We start from the raw sequence: 19,898 nt of genomic DNA on the forward strand, positions 1-19,898 counted from the left end.
AAATGAACACTTGTTATACGTTCAAGCACTTTTCTAAAATATATTTATGCTTCTTAAAAATACCTCTCTGCTACATTTCTCTATGCCTCCCTGTACATTATGTACTGCATGTATATTTGGATCTGCTCTAGCAGACACAATACACATTAACTGGAAATTAAGCGCCGACTATAATTAACGTTTCTACCGGTTCTGCAAAGAGCACAACAATTCCTAAATAATTAATATTTACCGATGAGAACACTGAATCTTTCCATCAAGGCTAATAATATTACAAGCAAAATTAAACGTGAATCAAGTGTGTAGTGCAAATGAATCATTGCTTAACATGCCCTTTACTGGCCTTTAAATTAAGCTGATGCGGTTACAGTTAATGAAATTCACTAAGCTAAGTTTCATGGAAATTGTGGAAATAAACTTATATTAAAGTCAGCAACCCTGTGGGGCAAGGGAGCATCGGTAAAATCGATACTGGCTTCAATTTGTCAGAGAACTAAAGAAATGGAATGTACATAATGGCGCCCTCGAATAAAAGATTTTTCTTCGATGTGGCTGTAATTTATTTAAAAAAAAAATACAGCTTTCTAAATGAATCACCAATTCCAGCGTAGAAAGGGGGAAAATGCAGCGATGAATTTAGTTTTAATTTGTTTTAAAAGCTGGGAATTCTTTCGCTCTTCGCTCGTAGATATTTTTTTTTCTCGTTTCACCGCTTCGTTTATATGCATAGCTCTGATGTGACTTTGGGCGATATAAGTGCATTGATTGATGAAAGTCTTAAACCCTTTAACCGCAGAACTATGCAACGCTAAACTTAGTCAATAGCCAATGAACGGCACTCCTTACGATAAAGTACACGCTGAACTGAATAAGTTTGAAGTTTCGCTGCAAAACATAATGTTTATGACCTAAATTAATTTAAACGGTAAACACAAGAATCTTGGAGAAATAGTTCATTTCAACAAAAAAAAACTTGGGAGTCATAAGCAATTAATATTGCAGTAATAAAATTATTTAAAAATTTAATGATTTTGTTTTTGGGCAGCAAATACTTGTCGCTCAATTTGCTAATAAATATTGTTGAGTATTAAAGCGATGCTTGAAAATGTTTTGTTTACCATTTTTATTTTATTTTTTGTTCCTACAGGCTTTAATATTACACGTACGCATTCATAACCATTGTTTTGCGTGAGAGTACATAAATTGATTCGATGAAATGCTTAAAGGGTTAAATGTGTACGTGCTTATGCTTCACACATTCGTGTTATTCGGATTCGTATAACGGATAAAGATTGAGTCTTGAATGAAATGCGATCAACAGCAACGATGCTGAAATGTAGCAAAGACTTCTGCGAGGGTTGGTTGTGTAAATATTTGTCTAGGAGTTTATACTCCACGAAGGGATACAACTGCAAAACCATTACCATGATATGGCATTACCTTGGTACTTTGGGAACTGAATGTCTGAGTGTATGATAACTAATTAATAACACCTGCGTATACCAATATGACAAGCTAGTGTACAAATCATTAAAAATTATATCCATGAAATAATAAAAATATAATATAAATTTCTTTGCATCCTTATAACGAATACTAATAAACTTTACTGAATATTTTTAGGAATTTTGGAAACATGATTTATTTTTGATAAACTATTCATATAAAAATTTGACATTTTTTTAATGGCTTCTTGGGTGTGAAAATTGAATAATAAAGCAGTTACTACCATATTCGACTATTATTGTGTTAAATAACTAAGTCATGAAAATGTTCAACAAGTACATTACAAAAGCTACTTAAACTTGTACAATATAAATAACTATCTCAAAAAGCTATAAAGCATACAAGTTTCGTATATTTTCTGTTTTATTTGCCATCATCTCTTATGATTACATCCAAACTGTGAGGGAATACAGCTGTGGAGAGAATGTTACGTAACTTTTAGTCATACAACCGTAATACATTACCGTTTAAAGTAGAAGGGGCATAGTTGAAAAATTGATAAGAATCCTTCTACTCTCATATTGCATCACGGACGTATCGCGTATCAATCACGCGTTGAAAAATTGTGTGTGGAGAAATTTTTGTAATCATATATTTAAATGCAGGTATACGACTACTGTGCGATATGTTGTAAAAGAAGAGCGCGCCAGCTTTTCACATGAGAATGTTGCTCGTAACAAATAGCCAATCTCAACATTTTCCTAACCACGGAGGTTATACTGATAGCACATAAACATCTCTCATCGCGAGCATTCTACTATTTCAAACCAAAAATCTGAATTCCCATGACCGTTTCTACTTTTTAGATTTTTCTCCGTATAGTCCTTTCTTTGCTTATGACACTTTCGTCTTCCCCGTTTGATTTTCAAAGTTATAACCTAAGATATAAAAATATATCTGTAAATCTAGTAGTTTATTCCTTCTGCTCTTATAACAATCGAAATAAGTATATATCTATTGTTGGGTTATTACCCGTAGAAATAAATAATTAAATTTATTTACTGGATAGAATTGGTTTTCGTATAATGTGACTTTGTTGAGGTGGCTTGTGTGTTCGTTCTGGTGTCTATTTTTTGACTGACTTCTTTTGAGACTGGCCTATTTCTTTCTCTTCGATCGTCGCCCGAGCCTTTCCGAATTCAATCGAAGACGATCGATCCCGATCATCCCCATTGGCTATGGCTCGTAGAGCGCGCGATATAAGAGATGGCTCGTGGTCTTTTCTTGTTGTGTCAAATAGATATTATATTGTCGTGCACGACTGTATATTGTTAATATTGTTATGTCTGTATGTTGAAATTTAGTATGTACATATATCGCACTTGTAGTTATCTTCTGTTTTATAAAAATTTTGTGATACATGCAACATCTATTTTTACTAAAAGTTAAATTTGTTATTAATATAAATGGCTGAACGCCGTAGGGGAAAACAAAATAAGGAAAATACTGATCAAGAAGTTTGATCCTTTTATCGCTTGACATTTGAAGGAACTCGTAAAGATTCTGATCAAATTATATATACATGAGTGAGTGAAATGAGTTTTTTATGAAAACCAAAGGAAAATATAAATTTGAAATCAAGGTTAATAAATTACGAGGACGAAAAATATAAGTACTAAAAGTTTCATCCCATGCCAATAATATACTAGCCGTCTATTTTAGGCCAGATTTGTCTTTTGTATAATATTCAGGTCTAACAATGCAAGGCTTAACGCGTAACTACATAGCTTATACAGAATAAACTTAATTTAAATTCTGCCTACAGACCAGTGCGTTCCTAGTACGTTTATTAAGCAAATGTATTATGTATTTATAAATGAAATTACGAATGAGAGCCACTATCCCACTCACCACATATGCATATACCGTTGATTTGCTAAAATGCGTTTAAACGTATGTAATGTGTACTGCACAAAGTTCGATTAAAACTAACAAATGAGGAGAAAATTAACCTTATTAAGATATTATTATTTCGATACTCTTATTAACGTTACTTATTTTCAACATTGCCACATTAATTGACATGCTAAACGAGTTTTTTAATGAAAATTCAGTGCACATTTATCGGTGATTTTAATAATTTATTAATACGTTCTTCTCTCGACATTATATTTCTGAAGCTACGCCAGTGTGGAATGGCATAAAGATATCGTTTAATATGGTACATTAAATAAAACTCAATATTATATGTGCTTAAGGACTAATGTTGACGAATATTTAAGGGGAATGAAGCAAACGTTAAGAGGCAAACGCGTAACTGAGATTAAACCTACCGCTGAGCTAGCACGGTCTTTTTAGAGGGAAGAATTTTCAACCAGGGACGGTTGAGGCTTTTGATTTGAATGTGAGAGCAACTTTCCATGCAGTGTGCTTGAAAATGTAAAAGCCATCCGTTTTAGAGTCGAGGAAAAGGAAGGAGAGAATAAAACAGAAAAGGAAAGGTAGATGAGCTGGTAATAGAGAATGGATGGGGTGGTGGGAATGGAAGAACGCAACAGGAAAGAATGAGGGGGATTGAGTGAAAAGGAGGAATAGGAGTAGGAATAAGAGGTTTGGGGGTGGATCAGGGTTGACCAGGGTGGGGTTAGAAAGGAAATATTCGTGAAGGAAATGGTAATATAATTGCTTTTGCAAGGGAGGTCGCAAATTTACCTCTCATGACCGGTCAATGCGACTGAAAGTGTCTTCTCGGGCGTAAACTTTTTAATACGAATCCGAGAACTACTTCTGCTTTTGAAAGGCAGCCTGAATCTTACTGCCTCTTGACCCGTTCTCACTCGCTAGCCACAGGATAAACCGCATTTGCCGGTGGTATCGATTATCGATATTTATTGCCACGCGGGCAACACGTTTCAACCAATATACCATAATATATATAGCTATAGTATACGACACTAGTCGATCAAACGAACCGATGCATGCACGCTTTTCTAAGCCCCACGGATACCACCAAACAGCTTTCTCATTAAAGGCTGAAAACTTTAATCATCCCTTAAACCCCCGGAAATCCAAAACATATTGTTACTCGCAGACTAATTTTAAGCAGAAAAACTTCTTTAATTAGATTTACTTTTTTTAACGCAATCTCAGATTAAATTAAAGAAGCAGCAGCAAATGACAACAAAGCATATTTTCTCGTAATCAGCATTTCACAAAAAGTTCGCTTCTACATTAAAGAAAACTTTAATTGAAGTGGAGGGAAAAAAGTTGTCGCATTTATGAAAACTGAGCAATCCAGCTAGAGAGAAGTTTCGTATTGTAAATAGATTTGAAGAATAAATACTGCAGCTTTACATAAGCGAGATTCTATACTATTACGAATTCGTATTCTTAGCACTCTTTCTTGGTACTTTCCACATACAGGAAATAAAGACAGTGGTCATGCATGGTTAAATGCATCGCATGAACTTATTGCCTTATTACGAAATAAAAATCTTTTTCCTTTGATCAAATATACACGTATAGGCTAGTGGAGATTTAAGTAATCACATTTAAAGAAAATTTATGCTGTGTGCTTAGCTTTTATTGTTCTTAACCCTTTCAGAGGTATATTGGTGCTGCTTGAGCATTAATTTCGAGTATCAGCGTCATCACCATCTTACCATCACAAACAGGTAAAAAAAAAACAATTTTAGCATAAAGAAATGCTATAAGATCAATTTCGAAATATCCATTTTTGCATTTTGAATAATAATTTAGCATGTATTTAAAAATAAGTTATCTGATCAAATATTTTCAATTTTTTATAATTCCATACGTTTGGGACAGGAATAGAGTTAATAAAAATGTGCAAGATACACTCTTCCAATTTATTTTCACTCAAATAACGCACGATAACGATTGGCGATGTCATTTCCTATATAGAAAAACGTATGTACTTCGTATAGGCGGTGGTCCGAACGGCCCAATTTACAGTCGAACTATACGTCCGGCGATATCTTTTCCACTTGATGCAGCTTTACAGTGTATACGAAGGAACGTTGAACGCGAAAAATATACGTGGCACCACGTAGGGAAGATAAATTAGGTATCTTGGAAACGAAGCCCAGAGCTGAAGACAGAGTCAATTATCGAGGAGCCCATTGGTCTCTTGGGGCTACAATCTTACGGGGCTCTTCGGGTATGCTGGACTCCCGTATCGTTCCAGTCAGCCAGTTCTTCTACGTTTTTACGTGGTGGAACATATTTTTCTCTCGATAGTATACGATTAAACTGCGCAACAAATTTTTTAAAGCTCGGATAAAAAATAAATATATTTAAAATTGGTTCGCTTACTTAATTTTGACTTTAATTTAATTATTCTTAAGTGATACGATATTGAGCTATGAGCTGGAATAGTTTCTGTGAAATGAAAAAATTTGTAAAAAACAACACTCGTTTTTCGTGCTAAATTTAAATAATTGTTGCTTCTTCGAATCTACAGAGTAACATTTTGTTTTAAGCCTTGACAGTATTGTTGATAACTATAAATATGATTATAATGATAGAAGTAAATTTTTCAACCCTTTCCTCTCCTTCCATTTAACAGTAAATAATATTTGCTTTTACAGAAATAGAAAACTGATTTATGCAAGCTTCTTCTAAAATAAAGATGATTTTCACATAGTTCGTTCGGTTTTAAAATAATATACTAAGGTGTTTTCAAGGTTGGGTAAATATAGACTTCATTGAAATGATAATAATTAAAAATATAAGAATAGTGATCACATAAAACAATTTATGATATAAGATTATCTGTTATTTATATGCTGGTATTAAGGAAAGATAAAATATTAAAAGACATTAAAGTTAGCTGTGTGTGACATAAAAAAGAGTTTTTATGACACGTGACTGGGATCGTTTAGTCTTGCTTGTATCGTTATAAATTTAAAGTGCGCTCACGAGTTTGCAGATACATTCAGAAAGTAGGACAGTGGTCAAAGAGTTTCGTATCTGATTTTGCAAAGGTGAGACTCCCCTTTCATAATTGGTAGCTCCTTTGCATTATAATCAAAAGTCTGGAATAAATTTATATAGTATTGCCTTTAAAGAAGACATAGATTACAATAAAAAAACTTTTCTTACATAAGTGTATGTGAAATAAAATTACATTTGAAATATGTATGTGATATATAACAGAAAAAAATTCCTGAAGGTTATGGATTTGCTACTAAAAATTGAAATACGTTAACGATTACTATATATATATATATATATATATATATACGTTTCACTCCCAAAACTGGGCATTTATTAGTAAACCTATATTTGAACATTTTTCATAATAGCACCACCAGTAGGGTGCTTGAAATTCCATTTCTCGCAGTAAGTTTAATTTGAAAAAACGCTATTTTCCAGAGAATTTAATATCATTTAAAATGATTAATCACAATATACCCTTTGTCATTTGAAAAAACTAGGTAGAAGCCAACCTCATTAAGGGGTTGAAGTTATAGCGATGAAATTAACAGGAAATTATGTCCCTTTTAAGATAAAAGTTTACGTGTCCAAGCGTTTTTTCACATTTTTACTTACAAAGCCATAACCTTGGTGGACTGGCTTTTTTAGAAGGGAGAGGGGATGTACCCGTATATTATGCTACGAAATTCAACTAGGCATGAACCCTCTAAGTCCCTGTGAAGTACACAGACAAAAAGCTACGAATAATTAATATATTATTAAAAAATAAATTTTATGCATATATAAATATAAGCTATGACCGATGAATTAGCTTCAATTATGAATCATACATACACTGGGTGTCTAGTTTAAATGTGTCGAGATAATCAACTAAAAGGAGGGAAGTTTTACAAAAAAACTTTCATGAAATTGTTAAACTTTATCCTTATACCTTTTGATTCGAGGATTTTTATTTGTGAAAAAATATAATATCATTCTTCTATTAGTTTATTGTTACAAATCTGTTAAAAACACAAAATCAAAAAAATTACAATGCAGCTATAGACCACTTTGTATAAATAAAAAACAATATAAAATGTAGGGCAAATTGTATCTTTAGTGTAAAAACCAAGCAAGCTTCCTAACACATTATTTATTTAATAGTTTGTTTATTCCCTTATTCTAAGCAACAACCATGTAAGTCAACGATTTACGTGGTTTTTATACAGCCAAAAACAAAGTAGGCTCGTTTACTAAGGACCTAAATAACATATAATATAACGAGCACACAAAATCCTAAGATCTCTGTTGGTTTTATTTGCTTTAAAACTCAAATTATAATACCAAAAATCACCGTTGCGTTCAAAATCAACGTAAGTGGTCATTAAACAAACTATTTTTAAAAACAACTAATAATATTATTTTCATTTTCTTCGCGTTTCTTGGTTTGGATCATCCATAGAAACAATTAATTTACGTATTAATGAGATATCTTCTATTTTTTGTATAAAAAATCATTTTTATATAAAATAATCTTTTTAACTTTACAAAAACATTAATCTTTTAAATTATATAATTTTACAGAAAAATGATTTGATTGCAATTAGGCAAACTAAGTATATACAAAATCAGTAAATATTTTATTTCTAACTACCCCTAGGTTAAGATATATTTATTAGTAATAATTTGAATACGTATATAAAAAAGTAATATATCGTACAATTTAAAAAAAAAAGATTATCCATAGATTTACGCTAGTTCTACAGCTCTGTGCGAGAGAGTGTGCATAGTAAGTAATGAAGAAAACGGGGACAAAACCCTTTTTCAGACTGATTCCTTTAATGTCGGTCGCGCTACTGCACTTTCTACGCCACGATCGATCCTCTGCCCGAACTCGCATATAACACGGAAACGCTTCTTCCCTGATAAATTTAATTTATACCAAAGTAACTCGGAAATCAACTCTGAGTAACTTTTGTGCTATCTTCACGTCCGTCCCAACTGACAATTACGCCAGTAGGTGTATATCGGGAAAGTGCAAACACTCAACTTTATTCATTTTCGGAATTCCAGTTAACGCATGATGTCCTCAGACTTTATTTTAATAAGATGTTTCTTTTTTCTATCGTTCCTTTACGAAGTACTGATACTCAATCAATAAGTGTAAAACTGTATGTACAGCATCAAATATAAACCATTTTAAATGAAAAAGTAATAATGTCTATAATAATTACATTACTTTTGTGACAAGTGATTATTTATAATCAACAAAAGAATATGTTAAAAACAGCTTTTCACCTAAATATTGATAAAAATGATTACTTGACATAAATTATTATATAAACAATTAAAAACAAATAAATAATTTCTATTCATTCGAAATGGTAAACAATTTTTATACTACACCTACATACTACTTTTTACAAATATATCGTATTTTTTTATAATTTAATAAAGTCAGGAAATAAATATATACTATTTTAGAGTGGACATTTTATTTGTATTTTATAATATTCGTTTGTATTTAATACTAACAGTTTTTTAAATAAATATTAAAAATTTTATAATTTTCCAATAAACAAATGCATGTGTTCTTTATCATGTTACCTATGCAAATGAATATTGATGAGACTTTTTCAACTAAAAATGCAATACTATTTTGAGCCGCCCCATGTTCATAAATTAGTTATACGTATGAGAAATTACATTGCATTTGTGATCATAGAAAATAAAAATGAAGGAAGATCAGTCAAAGACACGGTGTAATTTGAATGGCTTTTGAGCAATAAAGAAAATTAGCTTTAGTATACACAGAGTCACTTACAATATAGCTTTATTTGATAGATCTATTATTTAAGTGTTTTATCTGCACCTGATCAATTAAACAAATTAAACATAGATAATTAAAGGTACGCATTAACTGGTCTAATCAAATTGAAAAGTTTTAATATTCCATCTAAATAACATTGACCGAATATTGATAATTCAGTTGTCTTTTAGAAATATTGTAGTAGGTTTTAAATCTTTTGCTATGCCGCGTGCCGTTTAATCATAAAACTATCATCCAAATATTCCACCGATCATTTTGCTAATAATTCAATAACGACACGACAATAAAGAAATGAAAAAAAAGTGTTTTTCGATTGATAAATAAGATAAACTGAAGTAAGAGTGCCGCAGTATCTAAGAGTACGCAGTCTCAATATTTACGAAACATATACATAACATTTTATGACTAATTTAATGATGAAAGAGCATTCATATGTCAACAGACCCCTAGCTTCATCATTAAAATTAGTCACCTAATTTTCTATAGTTTAAATATTAATCTTGCTTATTTTTGGACACACCGTGCTTTCACATCAGTTTACATTTCTCTTTATATCCATACAGCATGACTTAATATCAATTACTGAAGTATTACTGTAGAAAATATAATGTTTTATATTTTCGAAATCTCGACTAGGATTAGGTTAAAGATTTACTAAAATTTTTACAGTATAATTTGAAGGAACTAGTTGAGAATCTAGTGCAGTTGCGTTTAGCGGGAGAGTAAACCCACACAGAAACGCGTGGAAATTTCAGACAGAACGTAGCGAACTTGTGGTGATGACAGGGTGATATGTCATAGCATTGTCCTTTCTAGACTTCGCGCCACGTCCCCTCTTGTCGATTCGTTTTTGTCTGCATCATGCAAAAACTGCCAGCCAGCTGTATAGAATATGATGCATAACATCAGAAGCTTTTCACTTGAATTTGAAAAATTTTTCGTTTAAAAAAAAGTACCAATTTGCGAAACCTATTAACCTAATAAAATGAATAAGGCAATAAACCAGTTAAATCTTACGAAATATCAATCAAAGTTTAGTACGTTAGTTAACTTTTATGTAATCTGGCAAGCAAAAAGCTGAAAGAGTGTACGGCCAAATTAAGGAATTATTATTTTTATGCAGTGTTTGTTTACTCAACTATAATTTATTGCGCAATTTAACGATTATATGAGGTAAACCTTTTGAGACTATATTTTAAAGTTTAAACTGAGAACTTTATTTTTGTTTTTTACAGCAAGGTAATTTTCGGTATACGATTACCGCGACAAGCTTAAAGAACAAATTTCACAAGTTTCACAAAGACCCTCCAACCAAAACCACACCATAGCTCTGACTTTTTGATAATAAATAAAGGCTCCGATTTGGTTAGATGCACACGATGGTGCCTAAAAACTTTTGCCAGACAGCAAAATCACTTGCCGTAAAATTCTACGAACATTAATTTAAGCAAATGCGTTTACTATTAGAGCATTTCTCTCTAAAATTTTATTATATTTAACTATTCCTATGAAAATCAATAATTATAAAAATATCAGATCTAACTGGCATTGCATGGACCTTCCATTCAGACGATTTTATGTTCCTAGACTAACGTGTACTACAGATTGGTCTATTAATAATTATACATATATTCGATTTAGTAATTTAAAAGTTGATTAAATATATTGCTGAATACATCAGGTATTTACATATGTAATCTAAAATAAACAGTTTATACTTTAGATTTGCAATCCACGAAAAATTAAATAAACAAAGAAACAAAAAAGCATCTATTCTAATAAGAAGTAAAAAATCTTTAAACAGTATGAATATTTTAGTATTTGTAAATGATTATGAACGAAAATTATGTTAAATGAATCCACGCGTAACCGAAGTTGCGCGTAAAATTAGGAACGGATTTAACAAGATTTGACTTTTCCCATTAACTTTAGGATAATATTGGACATTGGCTGAAAATGATAGGTGGAATTATCCCCCCCCCCCCTACCACCCGATCAATAATGTTTAATCCAATAGAGCTAAACACTTAAATAATTGATCCTGATGAAAACTAGAATTACTTCGTAGACTGTAATAAATTCTGATTAATCCCTTTCAGTAATTTATGCAATTTAAAAAAAAACAATAATAGATCTAAGAATGCTGTATTACCTAGCTATACCATCAAAAGAGTTAAATATGTTAGATCAACAAGTTTCGTTTAATCTAATATTTGCAAAGTTTTCTAATTTTGTCTGAGTATCTCATTATTACGTATTTACAGGACTAATTATTATAAGACGACTGTTCCTAAAAGGTTGAACCGTGTGCACGAAATCTCGCAAAGTCTACGATCGACTCTTGCTTCAAGATTTGCAGTAATTTAATAAGTTATCCCCTCTAAGGCATTACAAAGCTTTCGTGCAAACAAGTTTTAAACTTGTAACCTACAGTTTTCATGAAATCTTCCTACAAACAAGCGGTAATTATATTTTAACAAAATTATCATTCTGCGTCTGCCACTATAAATTTACAGAAATCTACGAATGAAAAATTAAACTTTTCGTTCTTTTCTGAACAATTAAATGTACTTAAAATCAACAACTATTCCTGATTTCTTTTAAAGTCACTTTTATTACGATCTACCAGTTCTGTGTACAACCAACAAAAAACACTAAGTTTTAACCAATAAAGGTAAGGCTTAAAGACTTTACGATTTTATTTTTTCTGGAATGCTAAGAACAAATGAGAAATAAATCTTGTATTAAACAATGGCAATTTACTAATAGCAGATGGTAAACAATGTCCGCCTCGATGATCAAATTGTAAAAAGACTACAAAAGAATCAAGACAAAAATTTTGAATATATTTTATACATATAATTTAATCCGGCTCTAAACACACACAATTAACAGAATAATAAAATATTAAGCTTCTAATTATCAGCTAGTGAAAACACAATTTATAGACATACAGAATTTGAATAAAGATAGTAGAACCTTATAAATATTCACAACTGAACAAATGAAAAGGTAGATTCATTAATAGAAGCTTAAATAACCTACGGTAGTAATTAACGAAACCGAAACTTGTTAAATATTATAATCACGCACGATATATAATCGTAATACATTTAAATGAAGCTTTCATGCAGTCCTAATAACTTAAAATATTTATTGCATAACAAAACACGATCTCTGATATACTTGCACTCCTTTGTTTCTCTTAAACGTTTATAAAACATTTAATTATAGGGCAATAATCTGAGCGCGTTCGAATATTATAGAAAAGTGTAATTAAATAAAAGTTTTCAAAAAAAATCCAAGAATTGAAACACCAATTTTTCCTTAAAAGCTGGTAGCGTCTTCACTGCTTTCTTAAAATATTTTCTTTCGAAACATTACCGAGTCTTTTGAAATGTTAAATTATCTAATATATAAAGTGATTTATACTAAATATTATAATAATACAGAATAAAATAATATATTAATTCTGATACATAATAGCTCTCTCTTAACTTTACAAAAATAATATTATTGATGACACAAAGTTAAAATATAACAATCCAATAGTAAAGTAAGGTAATTTCAAACTTCGAGGGTAATGATTGCAGCCAGCTGATTGTACGATGAACAAACAATTAGCGACACAGAAATAAGCTCGGATAAAGGTGGCTATTTGTCACAATTAGTCCTACTCTGAAGACGGAGCTTCGCGTGGTTTCCAAGCTCCCGTATATATTTGCTCAGTTTAGCACATCAGTTTAGCTCAACGCTTCTTGCTAGCATCATTGCAATCAACCCAAGCTTTATTCAGAAGAATTTTTATGCTTCACTACACACTGTCAGACGACTCAATGCTCAGCAGAAGAACTTCATAGGAATTATAAAATCTCTGCTGCAGCCCCCCGTCTCTCTCTCTCTCTCTCTCTCTCTCTCCTTTTATCTTTCACTTTATTTACTCTCTTCAAGTAAGAAATCCCATTGTGCTCGCATCTAATTGTTCGTGTACGGTAAACATCGTAATGCCGAAGGAAAACGTTTTGGCCGCACAGGAATCTTGCTATGATACGTATCGGCTTTGCTAAGGGGAGCCGATTGCTTCGGGTTTTGCTCCCAGACGTCATACCAAAGCATTCAAAGACAGGATCATATCTGTCTATATTCATGAGGCACAGCACAGCAGTACGCGTCACAGAGGGGAATGCAAATGTCGTGTTCCGTATATAGTTCAGTCGACGCTCAAGATCCTACTGCAATTTTTCTGTTCTTGATCCCAGAGGAAAACACTCTACTTTCTTTTTTCTCTGTATATTTCAATGAGCCGTATCAAATTATTCTTTCTATTGCGGCATCTATGTTGTTTTGTCATCATATCATCAATAACATAATAATTTTAAAAAAACATGAAATTTCTCTTAAAAAGTCTCAAAGTTCTGCTGGTTTACACAGATGCCTTACGTAAACTTAAAAACATTATTGTGTGTATGCAGTTGTGAGATAATAAATTTTTAAGAAATACGATGTGGACTATGTTTTATTAGGAAGAGCATCTTCATGACCACCTGTGATAAAGTGTATATATGTATACCATGCTAGGACAGTGATTAAAAGAATTTTGTTATGGATTAAATGGATGCATTTAATTAATTATATAACTTAATTAATTTAAATAAGTAATATTGGATTTTTTAATAAATATTTTATTATTAAAATTATATTTATTTGAATAAGAGTTAAATTTTAAAGAATTAAATAAATTTCTATATAATTGATAACGAGAAATTTTTTATATCAGTGTATTTATCACAGCTTTTACATTCTCTACAAATCGAATTTACCCGATATTTCTACAATGTAGAACGACGTCAATGGATTTACAGACGTTTCAGTTTATCACGGAAAGCTTCAAGAAAATTTAAAATTCAATATTTCTTTATCATATGCATTTTTGCTTCTTAGTAAACGAGTTTTTCAAATAACATCAAACTCTATATAATACCTTTTGAACCATTTATTGTTAAATATATATTCATTTCTGCAATCTTGATGTTTTTTCATCAACTAGCTCAGAAATCAGCCAGCTGTTAAAAATTTTACCAAACAAATTACCCATTCATTTATCTACTTATAATAGAAAAAACAATTAAGTGGTCCATATAGACACTCGTATATTTCATAATAAAATATTGACTTTGCAGCCAGGTTTAAGGGAAAATTAATAAAATCGTAAAGTTGTATTATTATCTACATAAAAATACATGCATAAGCTTTTGATGTTGTAGAGTAAAGCCAGGAGATGTAACGGTTAAGCCTAAAAGTACTTAACGACGTAGAGGAGGAAAAAGGCTCGCAGATTATAAAACAGAGGCCGACACTTTCTTCCCTTGCGGTAGCAAGCCTATATTTAGCTCGAAGCTAGGAAAATAAGGCTTTATAAGGTAAGATGTTGCGAGGGTATAAACACCTTACCCTACGTTAAATTCTCTATCTCCTCTACCTTCATCATTTTCCTACATTAGGCGAGGATAGAAGAAACATTGAAAGCTTTCATCAGATCGCACTTCGCATAAAAATCAGCTCGTGAAATTTAAAATAGCAGTTGTGCTTTGAATTTAAAGTATAGTATACTATTCCATAGCTAATGGCTTTCCCGTTAAAGCGAACTGAACAATTTCCAGAATATATATATATATATACGAATAAATAAATTCACGTATATATAAAATATATAGATATATCGACGAAGAGGATAAAAGTGAGTGATGCAGATCAGTGAAAGTCCGAGAGTTTCGAATTACGTGAATCATATAGGGTGGGTTATTTGGGATATGGAGGATATTGTTACAAGAACGCGTACGAATTCAACGGTGGTGGCGACTGGCTGGTTCTGCCTGTCACATACACGATTCCCCGAAGCTCGAAACTGATAGTGGACAGTTACTGCGCATTGGTGGCGCATGGTTAGAATTAATTGCCAATATTTGGCTCGGCTCGTAGATATTGGGATGAATGTTCGTTAGTCAGCCCCTGTCCTCTCTGATATCCCACTGTTCTGGGGAGCCGTCCCGACATCAGAGCAGTACTTATGTCAAAGCTGATGCTTGAAAACGAGCATCATGTCCAACGGTAATAGCTTCTGACCATTAAACGTCCAATGCACGCGAAAAACGATGAAAACTGCTTCTGATCAGAGATGCGATATCGTGCACGTATGTACTGCATATCTATGTTTGTGTTTATGTATATGGATATGACGCACACTGCAAACGCATCACTACACGAAGCTCTTTTGCAGAAAAAATTGATTTTATCGCCAAAAGCTATAATATGCCAATCAAATTATTTTAAATATTTCCCTTGCGATGAAAAATTTGTTATTCGCCTCCATTATAGTTGTAAATCAAAATTCTATGCTTTATTTTGTTGGCCAATAATATCATGTTTTTTCCTCTGTTTGCTCATTATTTTTTGTTTGCATTCACCCTTATTAAGGAATATGGTAGTTTCTTCTTATTAAGCGAACTCCGTGGGATATTTGCATAACGGTCTCAATTTTATTTCAAGCAGCGACAGCAAACCCGGACGAATTTTCACGTAAGCAGTATGGAACCTTGAGAAGTCCGACGACGCATGACCAATTTGGGGCCTAGGGCTTAGCAGCATTGCCAGATAGGGTACGCGAGGATTATGTTAATGCTGTATTTCGGTGAAAACGAGGTAGAGAGAGAGAGAGAGAGAGAGAGAGAGAATATACAAAGAAAAAGAGAGGAAGAGCTATATCAGATCAATAATAAAGGAAAATAATAAAAAAGTAAAAATATACTTTATAAGAATAAAAATACTAGATATAATAATAAAGAATAAAACATATTTTAGTTCATTATATAAAATCATTTCCGATTTTTTATACTTATTTTATTGATTCCTTCATGTAAATTATTAATATTATAATTTTAATTATTAACACGTTCACTGACAGCCTACGAGATAACTCGTAGTTTGTTATGCGTTATTTCGTAGGCTGACAGTGAACGTGTTAAAAGCCAATTTCGAAAAGATATAATTGGTCAATTTAAGTAAGAATGCATTCAGCGTCGAATAGTAATACAAACTGTCCCCTTTAGGGCCAATTTTTCCAATACTTGGTTGAATTTTTTATTTGGTAGAAAAATTATAAACTACAGTAAATTCTACATTTAATTTAAAACTTTACCAAACAGATAAATTTACCAAAACATTACCAGCAAGTGAAAAATAAATCCTTAGTAATTTGAGTCTTGGTTAAAAAAAAGTATTGTGCACGTGAAAGTGCATAAAGGTGCATTTTCACTAGCAACAGTCACCCGTGCAGAACACTAGCACGTAGCTTTTTCGTCACTATTCCAACGCCTTCGAGACTCTACGAAAGATCAATTTTCGTGGAAACATCAGGAGATAACTATCAGCTGTTTCACCTGGAAAACTAATAATTATAACTGATAGGCCTAGGAAATAATGAATATTTCTGATCAAAATGCTTACCAAACATTATCCTTCGAAAAACAAAAACTAAAACAACAAATTGAATTATATATATTATGATTGGTTATCCCTTATTACCTGATCCTATCCAATTTGCTATTGAAATCAAATTACTGGATGAATTACTATCTAGCATTTGTAGTAGGTCAAAAGCATTATTACAAGTGTTAGAACTGACAATCGTTGGCACATAATTACCATCGTTATTGTTACAGGATCCGGAGCTATAGATTGTTCAATTGTCATTATTATTTATATTCCTAATAATCGCTCCATTGAATTACCTACTATTTCAAGATGATCAGTGTTATTATTATTTCTATTATAGTGCCAGATATATCACTGTATCTTCTATTGAATTAACTAATAATTTCAAACTATCAAGATAACTGCTGATTATTGAAATAATTTCCTTGTCAATAAGTCCTGTGAATGAATTAAAGAAGCTAGATAGAGACAGAAATTCTTCTACGGTGAACGATACGTTATTTTTATCTTTAAAGCTGTCTAGACAATTTTTTTCGAATATATTTAACATTTTAGAAGAGCTATTTAGAGTATTATACTCAAAATTGTTTATAATTTCCAACCAAGATAGACCAAATGTGTTTTATGTTAAAAAATGTATTTATTTTTATTGGCAAGCAACCTTTAAATACGTGATTTTTATATTTATCAACCCTCTAACCTTGTGAGTAACGTAGAAATCACATCTTATTTATTCCTTAATCGCTTTGGCTTTTTTCACTTCACTTATTTGCTTACAAATAGAAACAAGCTACGATCTGTTCAATCACAGCATATAAAGATGTATTGTATGATTTCTATGTAGTTACTCTATACTGATTGAGCTCTTTTTATTTATATTTTTCATGTAAAAATGAAAAGTTGGAAAATCGCCTGAGGCTGGAGGGTTAAAAATACATTCGATCATAGACAATGGAACGAAATCAGTACCACTGCTGAAATAAGAATATATTGCTCTGGTTTACAGTGATAAATATTAAAACTAATCGCTCAGGTGCCAATCAATTTATAGACAATCAAATGCATTTAATACCTCCCACACTCATTGGAATTTGTGACTATTTTCGTATATTTCTCCATCTCGTTCCTGGACCACTGAAGGCACCCCGCACCAGCATAGTGACGCCAATATCGCAGGGAGCTATAGAAGTTTAGTGCAAGTGCACTGTTATGGAAACTGTTACCCCTCCACAGTATTTAGCGGCTCAAACTGAATTGAACACTGTGTTCTCGCTAGAGTAACTTCACCGAGCCAGTTACAAATTAATATAGTGTTTAGGAAAACTGTCGAAAATAGCTACTAAATTATCCAAAACGATAGAATGTCCCATTGCAAAAGTTAAGGTAACCTTTACAGGACCTTGAACCCTCCACTCAAAATTATGCAAAAAAAATTTCATTGATTTTTTAAAGTAATACAAATTATTCTTTAATTTTTTTCTAACGCTTTTATAGTTTTTGCAATATTCAGGAAGTGTCGAGGATTTTTGGCGCACCCTGTATATGCATGTGTTCTATCCTTGGTACGATTATTGCTACAGAAATAAAACCGAAGTACTTCCATCCGTGGCACACAGCAAACTATGCAACAGTTTTGTAGTCGCCTCTGGCTTTAAAGGTCCAAGATAATGATAAGTGAATGAAGTCCACACCCCAATAGAGTAGGACGTGTTTAAATAAAAAGCGTGTTACACAATATCTGACCAAAGCTGCGATAAATGCTGTACTTGCTGAAAACTTATACGTTTGTATTTTCTTATCAAAATTCTCTTGCATAGATAAAGATTATACGGAGGCAATAGTATACATAATAAATATAGAGGTTAATTAGGGAGATAATAATTATTCCGTACAGTAACCTGCGGACTATAAGCAATAACAGAATCATACTTAAGATATTTCCTGTTTAATTATTTTGATTTTCTAATTTTACATTATTTCCTGTTTCATCAAATTTGGCATAAAGTTCTATATATTTATGATAAAATTGCTTAAACTTAATTGATGAAAACAATAAAAAGTTGAAATTATAGTAGATACAATAAGCGTTATTATATTTGGAAAAACTGTATCTGGCAGATTATAATAATATGAAGCCAACAATGTTATTTTTCGGACTGCAGCTTCGCATTTCACATCGTCGTAGAAAGCCCTTTCCGCCATCTGGTAATTGCACGATAATCCAGGAGCTCCTGTAATAACTGAAGCGGTGCTCGGAAAAGGCTTGAAAGTCGAGCACCCGACCGTGCTTCGAATTTTCCAGTACGAGAGCGAGAGAAGGCGAGTTACCAGAAGACGGAATTCCTGATGAAATTCCAGAAACGAAGACGAGCAAGCCGCTTTTCATTTTCTAGTACCACGTCGAAATTCGATCCACGTAAATATCCAATAACGCGATCGTGATTTGTAGAGAAATTTCTGGACTGACTGCATCTAAATGCACTTCCACCGACATACCAGATTTCTATAGTTAAGCCTTCAAATTTGCTCTAATCTAAACGTCAAGCTATGTGACTATATACTATAGCATTAGCCAAGAAACGTAGCCTCAATATGGATATAAACGCGTATAACACTTAAATAATAATCCTTGTTTTATTCGTGAAAATGTTATAACGATGTGTCGAAAGACTAGAAGATTGGTAGACAACAGGATTGTATATCAATGAAATTGCTTATTTACAGTTTACAGTAATGAAAAGAATATTATTATTACCCATATGATTTCTATACGTATAGAATGACAAAGGATATAAAAGAAAAAGAAGATCAAAGGCAAAAAGTATATTGTATCGTTGCATTTTTACAAGAAAAACAAGTTAATTGGATATTGATGCTTTGACGTGTTGGATTTTCTCCCCACGCTTAATTGACTTTGCTCTTAAAGCTTGCTTTGAATGTGTAGTAATTGTTTGCACATGCAAAACTACATAATTAACTTGTCCATTGAAGGAAAGAGCACAAAGAAAAGTAATCCAAGTGAAAGCATATGAGAAACTCAGACAAATGTATTAATACGAATTGTATAGTAAAAAGCATGAACAATTTTATTATAGATTACATACTTACCTACACGTCAATCTGTAATACAGTGTCAACCACAAAATAAAATATTTTATCTGATTTCTTTTTTTTACTTATTCTTTTATTTAAT

General features: G+C 32.0%; 1 protein-coding gene across 1 annotated transcript in view; it reads right to left on the reverse strand.

Moving 5' to 3' along the window:
* Ten-a (tenascin accessory) overlaps positions 1-19,898 on the reverse strand; it is a 338,450-nt gene that overhangs the window by 301,720 nt on the left and 16,832 nt on the right. The gene's annotated exons all lie outside the window — the stretch shown is intronic.

This window comes from Prorops nasuta, unplaced genomic scaffold, assembly GCF_024137725.1.
Source record: "Prorops nasuta isolate Cenicafe-Biocafe unplaced genomic scaffold, Cenicafe_Pnas_1.2 PNAS00015, whole genome shotgun sequence".
NCBI lineage: Eukaryota > Metazoa > Arthropoda > Insecta > Hymenoptera > Bethylidae > Prorops > Prorops nasuta.